Source organism: Gopherus flavomarginatus, chromosome 1, assembly GCF_025201925.1.
Source record: "Gopherus flavomarginatus isolate rGopFla2 chromosome 1, rGopFla2.mat.asm, whole genome shotgun sequence".
Classification (NCBI taxonomy): Eukaryota; Metazoa; Chordata; order Testudines; family Testudinidae; genus Gopherus; species Gopherus flavomarginatus.
In genome coordinates, this window is record NC_066617.1 from 317,232,855 (window position 1) to 317,250,798 (window position 17,944).

The 17,944-nt window shown below is 41.5% G+C and overlaps 1 long non-coding RNA gene across 1 annotated transcript in view; it reads left to right on the forward strand.

Moving 5' to 3' along the window:
• Positions 1 to 17,612, forward strand: part of LOC127050879 (uncharacterized) — a 66,399-nt gene extending 48,787 nt beyond the window's left edge. The window contains exon 3 of the long non-coding RNA XR_007774343.1: positions 17,529 to 17,612. This is a non-coding gene — a long non-coding RNA (uncharacterized LOC127050879). The remainder of the gene's footprint in view (positions 1 to 17,528) is intronic.
• The last annotated feature ends 332 nt before the right edge of the window (positions 17,613 to 17,944 follow it).

The following is a 17,944-nucleotide window of genomic DNA, read 5'->3' on the forward strand; positions in this document are numbered from 1 at the left end:
TCCCTATTCTGAACACAGAGGATTTGAAATGCATGCAGAGAGGGTGGATTTCTACATGAGCTCTGCCAACTTCCTCCTGACAGATGAGGTTGTGCTACTTATCTGAAGGGGCTCCTAGGAGTTTAGGCTCTCGTCTATGCTAAAAAATTAGATCGACCCAGCTACATCGCTCAGGAAAAATCCACACCCTGAGTGATATAGTTAAGACAACCTAAGTCCCTGTCTAGTCAGCGCTAGGTCGATGGAAAAATTGTTCCGTTGACCTTACTACTGCCTCGTGAGGACATGGATTGACGACAGTGCCAGAGTACCCCCTCTTGTCGCTGTAGTAAAAATTTAAATTGAAGCGCTACAGTGTACACATAGGCTAGGTTAAGTAACTTCCTGCTCCATTTAGATGACTTTGGATGTGAGGCAGGAAACTGTGTTTGCAGTACTGAGTTAATTTAGATCTTTAACACCTTTACCCCTAGAACTTGGACTTTAAACAGTTTATTATTTTTAAATTTTGTTTTAAAAGGGGTGAAGGGACTTTGTTTCAGAATATGCGCGTGGGAGGGTATCTTATATTGTGATGTAGCTGTAATGTGAACCATGTAACTGCAGCTGTGATGCGCTGGGAGAGTGCAGAGGGCACGATACACATTGTATGCAAACAGGAAAGCAGCTTCTTCTGGGAGCTGTTAATGAATGTTAAATGGTTTAACACCTATGCTACGATTTGTTTTCAGCTACAACAAAGTGACATTACATGTACTGTACATGGAGAAAGACTCTTTGTTTAAACTATACCAGTGCAACCTTTGCATGTAGACTAGGCCTGAGCCTTTGTTTCACCTGCTGGGAGGGAAGCAGGTATGGGAGAATTACAGGAAAATGACATCTATCAACACTTCAAACTGAACAGGATTGATTTATGGAGGTCCCAGCCCCTAGGATTATGGAACAATAATTGAGAACTGGAACTATTTAGCTTTTATCAGTGCTTTTAAATTAAGCCAGTTAGTATACCATTTTCCACATGGAAAAATGTACTCTGTAGAGTGTAATTGTTTGAGTTAATCTCATTTCTTTGGCACTAGAGGCTCTTGGCTATGGAGCTTGCCAGAGCATCACCATTCATCTGAGGTGTGCAGTTTTGTTTCATCAATTGCCTGGCTCTGTGCACAGAGTTGGATGCACAAGGGAGAAGAATTACAGTTGCACAGGCAACTGTAAATGGGGCATTTCCTAACTTTCAAGTGCTTTACTTTGCAATAAGGCGACCAGACAGCAAACGTGAAAAATCAGGACAATGGGTGGGGGGTAATAGGAGCCTGTATAAGAAAAGGCCCCAAAATCGGGACTGTCCCAATAAAATCGGGACATCTAGTCACCCTACTTTGCAACCTAAGTGATATTCTTTTTACGTGATTTTTTGAGTGTGTAATTGTTACTAAACTTACCCTGCAGTATTAGTACTAGTTATGAGACTGGCTCTTGATATGTGGCTTGAACCTATAATATTCGGCCCTAGAGTCTGAGTGCTATCGCTTGAGTAGTTCTGACACTGTTGCTGGAAATAGGGAAATTCCAAAAAAGGATACAAACAACTAGCATGGTCCTTGCTGGATTCCCACAGACTTTGCAGGTTCTTCCAGTTTAGTAACCCAACCTAGTGTGAGAAGCAAACTATTGGTTTTTTTGCGGCTCTGGATGCTTTGTTGTTAGTGGATACTCCCCAGTAAAGGAATACCTCCCATAAAACAGCTCAGTATCAGTGCTGGTCATGAACTCAAGAAAAATCAGTTGTACTATTAACCACCACCAATGGCGATCTGTCCCTTCCTCTTCCTTCCTTTTAGTGTTCTGTTTAAGAGTCAAGGGAAGATGCTGTAGAGCCAGTTTGCAGCAAGTGATTCCTTTTCTCAGTTTCATCCCTTTAGGTCAAGTTATACTTTTTGTACTAGCCTGAATGATTTCTGAGAATGCACCCAAGATTCTGAATGCAGGGCATACACTACAGCTGGTTGGAAAGTAGTTTGGTTTTTTTATTTTCCCATGACATTTTTGATTGGTCATTTTAAAAATGGAGGGTTTTTTCCTCCAAGTTTTGGAATATGGCCGTTGTAATGGTTTTTGGTCATTAATGTTTTTGGTTTGAGGGCCAAAAAATTGGTTGGGGGGAAAGGTCGGCTGAAGAAGGTCTGTTAGTCATGGTGATTTTCAATTTTCCAATGTAGAAAGTAAACCTTTTTTTTATTTAGATGAAAGCCTAGTTTTCTGTTGACATTTTTTTCAGCCAGCCCTAGTAAGGAGGAATATGTTGGCAAACCCTATGGTAGGGGAATTGAAAAAACAGATAAAGAAAAGGTGGACTGCGTGCTTACCTTAAACATCACTTTCACCAGACAACAACAAAAGCCTCATATGGCCACCAGTCCCATCTGATGTATCATCCTGTCATCCATCTCTCTCCCCTCCCCCAGCATAATATGGCAAATACATCCAAGGCTATTTTTTGTGGGCAAGATTCTGCCTTTAGGCCTAGCCAGGGCAAGGGGTAGTGTGTAAACTGCTCATTGGGGCTAGCCCTGGAAGGCACTGTGCCTTAGAAAGACCTATCTGAATCACAATTTCTCCAGGTGCAGGTGGGGAGTAATTTGCTGCCTATATGAGCAATACATTTCTAACATATCCCCTTCTGCCCTGGCTCAGCTACTATGTCTAGCCACTGGGAGGGTGGAGCCAAGGCTCTGACCATTTCCTGACATGTCCCACCTCCTTGCACCAGGGAGGTAGTAAGTGAGACTGCAGCACCTGCTTACTCCTACATGCCTGGGCCCACAGTCTGGGTTGCTTGCCTGGGAGTGTGAAGAGGGGTTCATGCTCCCTAGCATGGGCATGTATTCCACGTCACAGTCTGACCTCATGAGCTGAATGCTTACTCTGTTTTTACTCAGGCAAACTCCCACTGAAGTCACTGGAAACATGGAATTCGTTATCCTAGCAGTAAAAAGGGAAGCAAAGTGAATATCACCATCACAGAGATCTGTGACCCAGTGGTTCAATAGATGAACCATGCTGTACACTCTTGATTTCTCACAGCTGTTCTTAGCCCAGTTCCAAAGCAGGTAAGACCAAGAAGCTTTCTGGAGCTGTGGCCAGGTATCTTGAATAGAACGAAAACTTGTGCTACTTACATTGGATGCGGACCTGGATTGCAGTTCTGAAGGGATAACCTTGTGTGGTCATTACATGTTATGAGACCAGGCCTTTCTGCCTTTTCTATGCCTCAGCCACCATGTGCAGCGTAAGTCAGTCTCATGAAACAACACTGAACTACGTTTCTTATTGCCTTGAGCAAGGACATGTGGTTTTTGTCAGTACTGCACGTCTCCCTAGACTTTTCAGTGGGGCTGGTGTGTCATGCTTAGCCATGTGAATTTGCTAGGTTAACATAAGTCAGAGATGGCAAAAGGTCATTTTGACCCATAAAAACATTGTCAGGTAGGATGCTATTGAAATAAGCACAGAGTAGGGTCAGAAAGATCAGGTAATACATTTTGTTGGTGACTGAGATTGCTTTTGTTAGAGGCCCTACCTGAAGTAAGATAGTGATTGCTGTGGGTTAATTGCTAGTGATCTTAAAATGGATGGAGATATGAGTAGCCATCCTTGATTGGACATTTGGAGAGGCTAGTGATTGCTGTTCACTTCTTTGGGACCATATATCTAAGGCCCATGGTCCTTTGGAGAAGAGGGCATTGCTTTCCTGCTTCTGAGTCCTTGACAACAACCTAGCTAAACCAGCTCAGGGGAAGAAGGACCAGGCCAAGCAAGCCAATTCATTCCTTGTCTCCTTGCTGATAACAATATGTTCCTGCCCCCTGAAAAGTATTCATCTTTACTCTGTGGGTGTTTATCAACCTGTTTTTCATTTTTTTTTAATGTCCTCTGTCCTGTCTTTCTCAAATTCACTCTTCTGGACTTGAAGGATGATCCTTTTGGGGCCTCTATGGTTACAAATGACCAGAGAACTGTGTGTGGCGCATAAGGTCCTCACAGGGATGAGCCCGTATTGAGCCTGATGCAAGAAAACTGACAGGAGGAAGCAAAAGACAGTCCCAGTGTTCCAGCTGAAAAGTTTCACCTTATTTTAAAATTACTTGCTTACGAAATGAGACAGAGAAATACAAAAGGGTCACAGCACACTATTACTGAAATATTGCTGATTTTCTCATTTTTACGATATAATAATAAAATAAATCAGTTGGAATATAAATACTGTACTTCCATTTTAGTGTATAGTATATAGAGCAATATAAGCAAGTGGTATGAAATTTTAGTTTGTACTGACTTCACTAGTGCTTTTTATGTTCCTGGTTGTAAAACTAGGCAAATATCTAGATGAGTTTATATATACCCCCTGAAAGACCTATGTTTACTTCCAGGGGGTACCACTGATTGAGAACCACCGCTCCAAACAGTTCCTTCTGCCGTAGTCTGTATTTGCTGTTCCTTAGGTTTTCCTTTGTCTCTTACTGTGGGTGCATTACTTCTATCAACATAGGTCAAAGGCATTCTGGGTGGCTTGAAGAAACAAGGAACCAGTGTTTCTCCCCACCCACTTTTTTTTTTTTTAAATGTCTTCTATTCTTCCTGGGGGATTGACTGACAATGGGGATGGTTGTGACATGTTGTGATGTTATTAACATAAACTGTAACTGTATAGACCATTGTTGCAACCAGGGGCAGCTCCAGGCCCCAGCACGCCAAGCGTGTGCTTGAGGTGGCAAGCTGCGGGGGCAGGCAGCTGCCTTCGGCGGCTTGCCTGCGGAGGGTCTGCTGGTCCCGCAGCTTCTATGGACCTCCCGCAGGCATGCCTGTGGAGGGTCCGCTAGTTCTGTGGCTTCGGAGGTCCACCAAAGCCGCGGGACCAGCGGACCCTCCGCAGGCAAACCACCAGAGGCAGCCTGCCTAAATCCCTAGAGCTGCCCCTGGTTGCAACCATTGTTATATATTTGCAGCAAATATTGTACAAAGGTTGTCGTGTGAGATGTCTATAAAAAGGTTAAGATTTGCTGGTTATGATTATGCTATCTGTGTGTATCATTTTTGTGACTGAAGTTATGAATATTGGCTATGTACTTGTATCTCAATGTATTTTGATTCTAAGTAGCCTCAGAGAAGCATTTGGTCAGCTTCTTAAGAAAGGACTAGTCTCAGTAAGTGCCCAATCAAGAAACACTTAACTGACAATGAACTTTGGGAGACATCAATCCAAATCTGAGTTTTCCTGGGAACGTTTAAACAAACATGAAAACAATGGCATTGGCCTGTAAAGAACTGAATCATGCATGGACATGTGATTTGCCTATGTGACTCCAAACTCTTTCTTGCTGCTGTGATCTTCCAGAGAATATAAAAGGCCCTTTTAAATATAAAAGCAGAGAATATAAAAACTCCTCCATTTTGTCTTCAATCCTGCTTCTTGCCTCTGGAGGAACTTTGCTACAAACTGAAGCTCTGAACAAAGGACTGAATGACCCATCCCAGCAGTGGATGTACTTCAGAGACTTGATTTGAATCTGCAGTTTATAAATGCCCCCCTGGTTACGCAAACCGATTTACGCAAATCCGCACTTATGGAAAAACTTTCACTTTTTTTTCCCCATCCACTGCTGGGAAATAGTAGGAGGATAAGTAGCAGGATTTTTTGTTTTGTTTTGTTTTTTGTGCGTAATTGTCAGGTATATGTTTCTGACTTAAGCAAAATTCGAGTTACGCAAGGCGTTCCAGAACAGTATGCTTGCTTAAGTTGAGGAGCATCTGTATTCCATCACTGCTACAAGCCTGAACCAAGAACTTTGCCATTTCTGTATGTAATTGATTCCACTGAACCAATTTTAATTCTTTTTTATATTTCTTTCTTTTTATGAATAAACCTTTAGATTTTAGATTCTAAAGGATTGGCAACAGTGTGATTTGTGGGTAAGATCTAACTTGTATGTTGACCTGGGTCTGGGGCTTGGTCCTTTGGGATCAAGAGAACCTTTTTTCTTTTACTGGGGTATTGGTTTTCCTAACCATTTGTCTCTGTACTGAGTGGCACTGGTAGTGATACTGGGAAACTGGAGTGTCTAAGGGAATTGCTTGTGTGACTTATGGTTAGCCAGTGGGGTAAAACTAAAATCTTCTATGTCTGGCTAGTTTGGTGTGCCTTCAAGGTGGAGAAATCCCAGCCTTGGGCTATAAATGCCCTGCTCTAAGCAATTTGCCCTGAATTGATACTTTCAAAAGTGTCCCACCAAAGGCAGTGTCGTTACAGGTCTTATGTGATGGGGCAAGTATCAACTTAATCCAATGTTTCTGGTACAGTTAAGTGGCAGGTTTAGAAAAAGAGTCTACAAGTACCATTGTAAATATTTTTTTCTTGTTTCTTCTATTTTATCTCCTCTTTTGCTTGTATTTCAGTGATTTCTGTCTTGTTCAGTGACACTGAATGTTTTTGAGGCATCGCTTAATCTAGGCAGTCATGTATGCGACAGACTGCTGACTCCCCTAGATGTCTCCTATTGACCAGCCTACGCAGATAACACCATATATCAGAATACCCTTCAGGAGTATTCTTTTCACCTGCAAGATCGTAGTGCAGAGAGCATTCTCAGCCTGTATACATAGTTTCCCGAAAGGATTGGGAAATATGAGATGGTATCTTGTATATTGCACATTGGGCCACCTGGACCATTAAAACTTTCATTCCCAAGTGAAACCAGTCATGTTGTAAGACTTGGAAGTGTCCCAATTCTTCAAGCTGATTTTGAATTTGTTTTATTTCCAATTCATTAATACTACATGGTATATTAAAAAGAACTATTTGATCCATCTTTGATAACAATAAACGACTTGGATCTTTCTAGTAACATAACTTCAGCAGGTATTATTTTTACTCATAGGGGACCTGATTCTTTCCCTTACTAAGCAAGTGGTCCCATTATTTCAATAGGTTGATTCATACAGTAAAGTGCTACCTTATGCGAGTAAGGGGTGCAGAATCAGGCCTGTGGAGACTTAAGTTGAGGGCCAGATTGTGCCTGGACCTACATGAGTGTGCAAGGGGGAGAAGGAGACAGGGCATCAGGAGCCTCCCCAGTCTTTTGCTCGTTCACAGACTATTCCCATTTCAAAGGGAAGAAAACTGTTGCTCTGGCACGTGTTCCAAGAAGACAGTGATTCCTTCTTCCCAGAAGACAGTGATTCTTTCTTGGATGCCGTGTTGCAGTGCAACCCCGCTGTCTGTTTGGAAACTGTAATTAACCAGAAGACAGAAGAATTATTTAGGGTTGTAACTGTACAAGGAGGAGCAACTAAGAGTAGTTGAATTAAATTAAAACAGAAGAAAATGGCTGAATATCAGGGGAAAACAATTTTAGCTGTGAGACATCTGTAGTGTTCAAAGGGAAATGGTAGAAGCCAGTTAAGACATTTAAAAATAGGCCAAAAAAACACTCAAAAATATGCTGTAGGGAAAGATCTTGAGTTGGCATGTAGGGAGATGCCTTCATGTGTCTTTTACATTTATTACTTCTTGCAGCTATTGTCTGCATCCTAAATAAGTCTCCTTTGCCTTCTATCACTTTTGTCTCTTGAACAACTAAGAAGAACTGAGCAGATCAATACGTACATTTCAGTGTGTGTCCTCAGCTGGTGTAGAACTCACGCTGGGGAGTCAGGAGCTGTTGTGATTAACTTTTAACTCCACATCCTCTCTTCATCTCCCTCTAATTTTGTACTTGAAATAAGCCTTTCTCCTCCCTATCAGAGATGCAAATGAGATTTCATCCAAGAAGTTTTCAATGTTGTAAATTGCCTTGTACTCATTTTAAATAGCCACTGAATCCAATATTGCTTAATCTCCTTCTCTGATAACTACATAATGGAGCAGATTTAGATATTTACCTAGCTTGTGTGGGTTTTGATACTAACCATTAAAGATGTCTCATAATTAGCCTAAGAGTCCATGGATGGGTAGCATAGTTGTGAGGTGTGTAATTTCGAAAATGAAAAGTACATCACCTACTGATAGCTGCCATGCCACAGTGACCTCATTTTTTACATTGTAAGTATTTTGTTTGGTTAATAACCTTGTGTTTCTGGGATTCAAGTGTCACTATGGGTATGTCTGCACTGCAGCTGGAGGTGTTATTGCAGCTTGGGTACCCAAGCTGGCTTCACTCGAGCTAGCGTGAATACAGATATTAGTGAACCCCCCAGCAGCATGAGCTGCAGTGCAGGCTAGCCACCCAAGAAAGTAACCTGGGTCCCGGCACACTTGCATAGCTCACGCTGAAGCCTGTGCTGCTGCAGCTTCCCTGCTATTGGTATCTTTTGAGCAAGCTGGATGAAAGCTAGTTTGGGTATGTCTACACATGCTGTAGTCACACCTCCGACTGCAGTGTAGACATACCCAATGAGAGATTCTTCTGTAGCTCACAGCAGATGTGAGCTGGTTAAAATCTAGAGTGTGAACTGTAGGCCCTAGGGTTTATCTGATGGGACAGGCTGTGGATTCAGCTTGATGGGATTGTCATCAGGGTGTCGGTGTGCACTGGCCACCCTTCTGATGGTTTGCAAATTGTACCATGCACAGTCAGTGTAAGGAGTGGCTAACTGGTGCCTAGCCTGACTATATAAGGGCATGCTCCTGTTTGTGAAAGTGCTGCAAAGGGGCAGTGGGGAATATCGGCTACTAGGGGCATGGGCAATACCCAAGATTGATGGATTCCCAGATCAGCAAAAGCACAAGGACAACACACGCAAGGATTGCCTGTACTAGCCACCGGTTGGCTGGGTGGCCTAGTGGTTAGCATCCACTCAGTGGGAGTAGTGGTAGGGCCCACCCACTCCATCAGCTTCCGACCTAGGGCCCTAGGAGGGTCAGCAGTCTTGACCCGTGGGGAGGGTGGGGACCCTCTGCGTTACCCTCCTTGGGTCACTTCCTACCACTGCTCTCTCCACTTCCAGTTCCAGATAAGGAGAGAGAAAAAATATAAAAGGGAAACCAAATCATCCGCCCCAGCTGGGCTCATCATACAATCCTTGGTGTCTCAGGTTGGCATTTCTAACTCCTTTAGCAGGAGCCTGCAGAGTCAGTTTGCACTCCTTCCCAGCCTCCCCCTTATGAGCTGGGTTGCTCCCTTTTCAATTCTGTCTCCAGCTGGAGCATGCTCTGCAGGGTTGGAGGGGTGGGACTAACAGGGTCCAGTATAGTCTTTAAACCCCCTCCATCCCAGTATAGGGTTTGTATACCCCACCACAGTGCCCTTAGGAAAGAATGATCCCAACAGGTGTCTTGCATTAAATGTTTACTTACATGGTTTGCATCATCTGTGAGAATCCTTATACTCTTGTGTCATGTAGCTGGGTGTCTAGATATATGGCTGAAGAGAAGGTGAGCTTGGTAACGTGGGCTGCCTTGTAAGTTCCATTCATATCAATACTCAGGACAGCAAAGGAGCTTGCAACATGTGTCATGCAAGTGTGATTGCTGGCTGCTGACACCCACCTCCAGAAATGGTCATGGGATGGCACTAGCATGTTATTGGCCTGTGGGATTGAGGTGAACAGCAGTCAAAGAGGCATATCCATTGGTATTTGGCCTGGGAAGCAGGAAACTGAAGTTTTGTCCATTTGTTGACATCATTCTGGTTGATGAGGTGATGGGCTCATGTATTTTCCCATTCATTTGTTTCATCCTGCTTCCTCTATATGTTGAAACATCTGAAGACTGCTTAAATTTACACTCTCCTTGTGCCTGTTTTGAGACAGTGTGTTCTGGGAAGCATAAGGGTTTTTCTCCTGGCATCATTTTTTAGAAGTGTTACAGATGCATGGAGCATTGAGTCTCTCATCCTACTTTTCATGCTGGAAGAGTCACAGCATTTCAGGAGTTGCAATGTATGGATACTCTTTTGTACAACTTACTCCTCTTCCTGTCCCCTGTGTGGTGCACATTATGGGATGGTTGGATTGATTATCTACTTACTATGGGGGTTCCTGTTGGCTCTCCCTGATGTATCACTGAGGAGACCTCTTAGTTGGCTATCTTGTTAAAGAGAATCCTGTTTACCAGGTAGCTTTTTTATTGTGTGAAACCCAGTCCTTTCAATATCTCTAGTGAAGAATGATTTACTTTAATTCAGCTACTGAGGATCCAGTGTGCACCTGTGACATCTGCCATCTTGGACAAGACACTGAGGATTGAACCAGGGACCTCCAGAGCTAACAGCATGAACTGCTAAAGCTCTTTAACGGAGGCTGTACCAGATTTGTATCCGCTCAGGCTGTTGAACCTCTCCAGAGACATGACAGCTTTCCTATCTGTTTTATGTGTTAATTAAGGGCGTGGTGGTGAACCTTTTCCTCAGAGTGAGCAGTGATACATCAATAGGTCTACTGGAGTCAGTGGATGAAATCCTGGCTCTGTTGAAGCCAGTAGCAAAACTCCCATTGACTTAATGGAACCAGGAATTCCCAAATGTTTTGAGCAGTATTTTCCATGAATGATTCACTCTGAGGCACATTCCCTCTCCCCTATTTTCTCTAGTGATTGATAAGTTAATTTTTAAAATGTTCTCTAGAATACTTTGTATTTGGGAAATCCTGTTTGGACTTATTAAGCCAGCTCTATTTGATCAAGAGCACATTTGCAAACCGGCCCAGGAAAGCTTCTGCTTGTTGTTGTTGTTTCAAAGACAGCCTGAGTGAGAGGCGGAACTAGATGTGTGTTAGGATTAAAATACTTGTATCCATAAAAAGCAATACTAATTGCCATCTACGTGTTGGCAAGTCAGAAGAGGTTATTACCAAAAGAAATGTAAACTCTTTCTGTTTGCAAAGAAAGTGGCCTAAAATCCAGCATTATTCACACATGCAGACACACTAAGTGCAGTTTCCTTCAAATGCCCTCTTTTATAAGGCCAATTTTATATGGATCGAGACAACCTTAGGAGGTTTGATGGCATCAGGTTAGCACTGGTGTAATGGAAATTGCAGAAAATGGTACTGTTCATTGGAACATTGTGAGTCCATGTTTTGGTGGAGCTGCCTTCATTTGCATCCACTAGTAAAACACACAAATTTTTGGAGAACCAATATATGTGTATTATTAATCTCTTACTGTTCAGAGCTTCTTGATAATGTCTCCCTGATCATAGACAAACTGATCTTTTCATACAGTTTTCTGCCACCTTTTCCTGTATGTAGCTAGGATAATTAATAGATTCATAGATTTTTTTAAGTCCAGAGAGACTATTAGGTTGTCTAGTCTGACCGCCTGTATAACACAACCATAGAATTCCATTCAGTTACCCCCAATGAGCCCAATAATTTCTGTTTGACAGAAGCATATTTTCTGGAAAAGCATTCAGTTTTGATTTGATAATACTATTTTTCAATAAATTACATAATTTTACTTTGATTGTTTTTTGTACTGGTCTGGTGTCGTTGACTTTAATGGAATTACTCTTAAGAACATAAGAACATTAGAATGGCCATAGTGTGTCAGACCAAAGGTCCATCTAGCCCAGTATCCTGTCTTCTGACAGCGGACGACACCAGGTGCTCCAAAGGGAATGAACAGAACAGGTAATCATCAAGTGATCCATCCCTTGTTGCCCATTCCCAGCTTCTGGCAAACAGAGGCTAGGGACACCATCCCTGCCCATCCTGGGTAATAGCCATTGATGGACCTATCCTCCATGAACTTATCTAGGTCTTTTTTGAACTCTGTTAGTGTCTTGGCCTTCACAACAACTTCTGGTAGGGAGTTCCACAGATTGACTGTGCATTGTGTGAAGAAATACTTCCTTTTATTTGTTTTATACCTGCTGATTTTCGTCAGTGTAAATGAGAAGGAATTAGGCCGTAATTTTCCTTAAAAGCTTTTTTTATGGTTCATGGAGTGTCACTTCAAGCATCTTTGGGCTAAGTTTTTTCATTCATGACAGCATTCTACCATCTTTTATATTAGCTAAGGTTTGGTGCAGATGCTATACCGATCATTTGTTTTGCTGATGATGGACACATCTTTTTTTTACAGGATCTTCAAAGCATATACCATTCTGTTCATGCCTCTTTGTTCCATGCTGTCATCTTCATTCAGCATTTTGAATAAATGCAACCTTCTTCAAATAAGTTGAAGTTAAGAATGCACTACTAGCCTCTTCCCCCACCCCCATTGTCCTATACTGTTTGCTTAGGAGAGGACAGTTCAGCATCTGTGAAAGGAAGCAATATATATTATGACCTTTTCCCAGCTTCTTTCTGAATCTGGTGTTGAGTTTTGGAAGCTAACAATAGATTTGGTAGAAATATTTCTACCAAAAAACTATGGGGTTTCCTCAAAAACAATTTTTTTGGCAGGAAATTGTCATTTTCAATTAATTTTTTTGTTTGTTTTTCAATGGGAAATTTCAAAATGAAAGAAACTTTTCATATAATTTTGAAATGCATTTTTCCTTCTTGCTTTTTTGGAAAAAAATCATTCATTTCATTGAAAAATTTCCTGAGGAAAAACAGAAATGTCAAAGGAAAAACCTTCAACCAATTTTTTTCTGAAGGTGATTTTAAAAAAACCCAGCTGTAGTTAACAGGATGGATTTTCATAGCTAAAGTTGTTTGTGTGAGAAAATTCCTCAACACTAAAAAATCTTGGACCATAATTTGTGGGATAGGTGAATCTTTTAATCTTTTCTCACATGCCTTTCCTCCAATCTCCAGTTTTATATGAGCACCTGAAAGCTGCTTTTAGGTGTGTGTGTGTGTGTGTGTGTGTGTGTTTGCGGTACATACCGCTTTCAAATTCTCATGCAATAAATGAGCTTGGCCACAATTCTGTCAGAGCTAAGTGGACTAAGACCTTTAATAGCTTCATTTGGGTTGCATCCCTTCTAGCACACTTCAAACAGCTCTTAATTGCACAGCATATCATTTGGCTATCTGCAGGTGATTGGGCAATGCCTGACTGTATGTCTTGGATTATCAAAGCTGTCACACAATGCTGCTGGATTCCTGATTGCTTCAAGGAAAGTTGTTGGACTTCTGCTTAGCGTCATTTTTTGCTATTCTGAGAGTTATGATGACCCACTTGGACAGCTCTCTTTGAACCAGAAACTAAACATGCTAAATGCATCTGATCGCCTTCCGATTCCAGGTTCAGAGACACAATCCAGCAACAAATTGATTTGGATTTTATGGTGAGGAGCTTAGGTAACAAAATGGAGGAACTATAGTTACTGGTGCAGGAAGTGAAACCGGATATTATAGGGATAACAGAAACATGGTGGTATAGTAGTCATGACTGGAGTACAGGTATTGAAGGGTATGTACTGTTTAGGAAAGACAGAAATAAAGGCAAAGGTGGTGGAGTAGCATCGTATATCAATAATGAGGTAGACTGTAAAGAAATAAGAAGGGATGGAATGGATAAGACAGAGTCTGTCTGGGCAAAAATCACACTGGGGAAGAAAGCTACTAGAGCCTCCCCTGAGACAGTGCTTGGGTTGTGCTATAGACCACCAGGATATGATTTGGATATGGATAGAGACCTTTTTAGTGTTTTTAATGAAGTAAATACTAATGGGAATTGTGTGATCATGGGAGACTTTAACTTCCCAGATATAGACTGGGAAGTAGTTCACCAAGTAGTTGCTGAACCAACAAGAAGGGATGCCATTTTAGATTTGGTTGTGGTGAGTAGTGAGGACCTCATAGAAGAAATGGTTGTAGGGGACAACTTTGGTTCGAACAATTATGAGCTAATTCAATTTAAACCAAATGGAAGGATCAACATAAATAGATCTGTGACTAGGGTTTTTAATTTCAAAAGGGCTAACTTTAAAGAATAAAAGAAATTAGGTAGGGAAGTGGATTGGACTGAAGAACTTGGAGATCTAAAGGTGGAGGAAGCCTGGAATTACTTCAAGTCAAAGTTGCAGAAACTATCAGAAGCCTGCATCCCAAGAAAGGAGAAAAAATTCATAGGCAGGAGTTGTAGACCAAGCTGGATGAACAAGCATCTCAGACAGATGATTAAGAAAAATCAGAAAGCCTACAAGGAATGGAAGATGGGAGTGATCAGCAAGGAAAGCTACCTTATTGAGGTCAGAACATGTAGGGATAAAGTTAGAAAGGCCAAAAGCCGTGTAGAATTGAACCTTGCAAAGGGAATTAAAACCAGTAGTAAAAGGTTCTAAAGCCATATAAATAAGAAGAAAACAAAGAAAGAAGAAGTGGGACCACTAAACACTGAGGATAGAGTGGAGGTTAAGGATACTCTAGGCACGGCCCAATATCTAAACAAATACTTTGCCTCAGTCTTTAATGAGGCTAATGAGGAGCTTAGGGATAATGGTAGGATGACAAATCGGAATGAGGATATGGAGGTAGATATTACCACATCCGAGGTAGAAGCCAAACTCAAACAGCTTAATGGGACGAAATCAGGGGGCTCAGATAATCTTCATCCAAGAATATTAAAGGAACTGGCACATGAAATTGCAAGCCCATTAACAAGAATTTTTAATGAATCTGTAAACTCAGGGGTTGTACCGTATGACTGGAGAATTGCTAACATAGTTCCTATCTTTAAGAAAGGAAAAAAAAGTGATCCGGGCAACTACAGGCCTGTCAGTTTGACATCTGTAGTATGCAAGGTCTTGGAAAAAATTCTGAAGGAAAAAATAGTCAAGGACATTGATGTCAATGGTAATTGGGACAAAGTACAACATGGTTTTACAAAAGATAGATCCTGCCAAACCAGCCTGGTCTCCTTCTTTGAGAAGGTAACAGATTTTTTAGACAAAGGAAATGCAGTGGATCTAATTTACCTGGATTTCAGTAAGGCATTTGATACGGTTTCACATAGGGAATTATTAGTTAAATTGGAAAAGATGGGGATCAATATGAAAATTGAAAGGTGGATAAGGAACTGGTTAAAGCGGAGACTACAATGTGTCTTACTGAAAGGTGAATTGTCAGGTTGGAGGGAGGTTACTAGTGGAGTTCCTCAGGGATCAGTTTTGAGTCCAATCTTATTTAATCTTTTTACTACTGACCTTGGCACAAAAAGTGGGACTGTGCTAATAAAGTTTGTGCATAACACAAAGCTGAGAGGTATTGCCAATACAGAGAAGGACCGGGATATCATACAGGAAACTCTGGATGACCTTGTAAACTGGAGTAATAGTAATAGGATGAAATTTAATAGTGAAAAGTGCAAGGTCATGCATTTAGGATTAATAACAAAAACTATTGTTATAAGCTGGGGAGGCATCAGTTGGAAGTAAAGGAGGAGGAGAAGGACCTCGGAGTATTGGTTGGTCACAGGATAACTATGAGCCGCCAATGTGATATGGCCGTGAAAAAAAGCTAATGCAGTCTTGGAATGTATCAGGCGAGGTATTTCCAGTAGAGATAAGGAGGTAGTAGTACTGTTATACAAGGCCCTGGTGAGACCTCATCTGGAATACTGTGTGCAGTTCTGGTCTCCCATGTTTAAGAAGGATGAATTCAAACTAGAACAGGTTCAAAGAAGGGCTACTAGGATGATCTGAGGAATGGAAAACCTGTCATATGAAAGGAGACTCAAAGAGCTTGGCTTGTTTTGCCTAACCAAAAGAAGGCTGAGGGGAGATATGATTGCTCTCTATAAATATATCAGAGGAATAAATACCAGGGAGGGAGAGGAATTATTTAAGCTCAGTACCAATGTGGACACAAGAACAAATGGATATAAACTGCCTATCAGGAAGTTTAGACTTGAAATTAGATGAAGGTTTCTAACCATCAGAGGAGTGAAGTTCTGGAACAGCCTTCCAAGGGGATTAATGGGGGCAAAAGACCTATCTGGCTTCAAGACTAAGCTTAATAAGTTTATGAAGGGGATGGTATAATGGGATGGCCTAATTTTGGCAATTAATTAGTCTTTGACTACTAGCAGTAAATATGGCCAATGGCTTGTGATGGGATGTTAGATGGGGTGGGATCTGAGTTACTACAGAGAATTCTTTCCTGGGTGTCTGGTTGGTGAGTCTTGCCCACAGGCTCAGGGTTTAGCTGGTCACCATATTTGGGATCAAGAAGGAATTTTTCTCCAGGGCAGATTGGCAGAAGCCTCGGGGGGTTTTCACCTTCCTCTGCAGCGTGGGACATGAGTCACTTGCTGGAAGATTCTCTGCACCCTGAAGTCTTTAAAGCATGATTTGAGGACTTCAATGGCTCAGACACAGGTTTGATACAGGAGTGGGTGGGTGAGATTCTATGGCCTGCATTGTGCAGGAGGTCAGACTAGATGATCATAATGGTCCCTTCTGAACTTAAAGTCTATGATTCTGAAGTCACTAAAGCCAGTTTTTCATAAATTTCCTTTCCTTCCACCAGACAGAAACAGAATAGCTTGTTCCTCTTTAATCTGCCTTTATGTTTATCAAGATCTGGCCAATGCTTTCCTTTCATACTTTCTATTATATATTTATCTCTACTTCCATATACTGAAAAAAATGTTTATTGAGGTCAGAAATCTTTCTGCATTTATATCACTATAAATAAAAATGACACAGACAAATAATTTAAATGTGTTCACTGTATGTTTCATAATATGTATCATGCCTTCTGGTATGTTAAGTGGTATGGCGTTAAAGCTGTATATGTGTAACCCACAAACCTTCTGGGTGTGGTTCTGTCCCATCTAGTGGCACTGAGACAACTTAGAGAGAGGGAGAGATTGAGTTTGCTCTGCAGCCTTAGCCAAGAAGCAGTTGGCTTTTAGCTCATTCAGTAGAGGCTTATGCACTAAGCTCCAGAGGTCCCCGGTTCGATCCCACCCACCGATGCCCAGGGTTTGTGGGCGTTACACATATATAGGCAATCTAGTCATTATATAGATATATCTACAGCCACAGTATTAAAAGTAGATGAATACTGCCAACATGTTTTGCAAATATTCTCTTGAATGGCTTAAATAAATTCACTTTGGGCATGCACATATTTAGTGTTAGCTTTCTGGGAACATTCTCAATTTTTATTTGTACAAATGTTTGCAGAAAGGGAACTTAAAAATGTTGCCATATAGACGATGCAAAGTGTAGCCTTTTTTTACACACACTGTTTGTATAGCTTTTCACAGTACACTTTTGAAAGTCTTAATCCTGGACTGCCTTTGTATATTATAGTGGCTCTAGCACATGTGTTGAGCCAGCCAATTGTACATAGTGAATTGATTGCCCAGGTTTGCTTATATGTTTGCATTCAGTATATTCCTTATTAGGATTTTTTTAAAATAGAAACTCTTTCCTGTTGCTAAAGATTCCAGCTATACAGCTGTGTGACTCCTTGTCTCCCGTGGGATTGTGGCACTTCACACTCATTGTGAAGCTGCAATACTATGGACATGCTGATGATTGTTATCAAGTGTTAACAGAATATTTTCTAACATTCCTCTTCCCTCCACTATCCAGAAAATATGATATTTGTATTATTTATTGTAGCCCCCGCTCAGCATAGGGAACCCGTTGCGCTTGGCACTGTGCAAACACACAGGTAAACCTGGGCCCGCTTACAGTCTAATTTGCGACATCTGAGTGAGACAAACCACAGAGGCAAAGGGAGACAGACGATAAGGATAATGAAGGTAAGTGCACAGGATTACATGGGTGGCTGTTGCATGAATTGACGGTACTAAATTATCTGACAGTGTTTTAAAAAATAAATAAATAAGCTCATTTGTCCCCAAGTGCTGCCATTCTCAGGGGTTGGCTGATTTTGAAATCTCGATCTGAGGTGGCTCAATTTTTCATCAAGTCCCACTTTGGAAGGCCCGAGCATGCACTTAATTGTCTATCTAGAGACAAAATGGCAAGCCTAAACGAGTGTGATTAGGTGTAACAGCAGTAACCTCATTGGT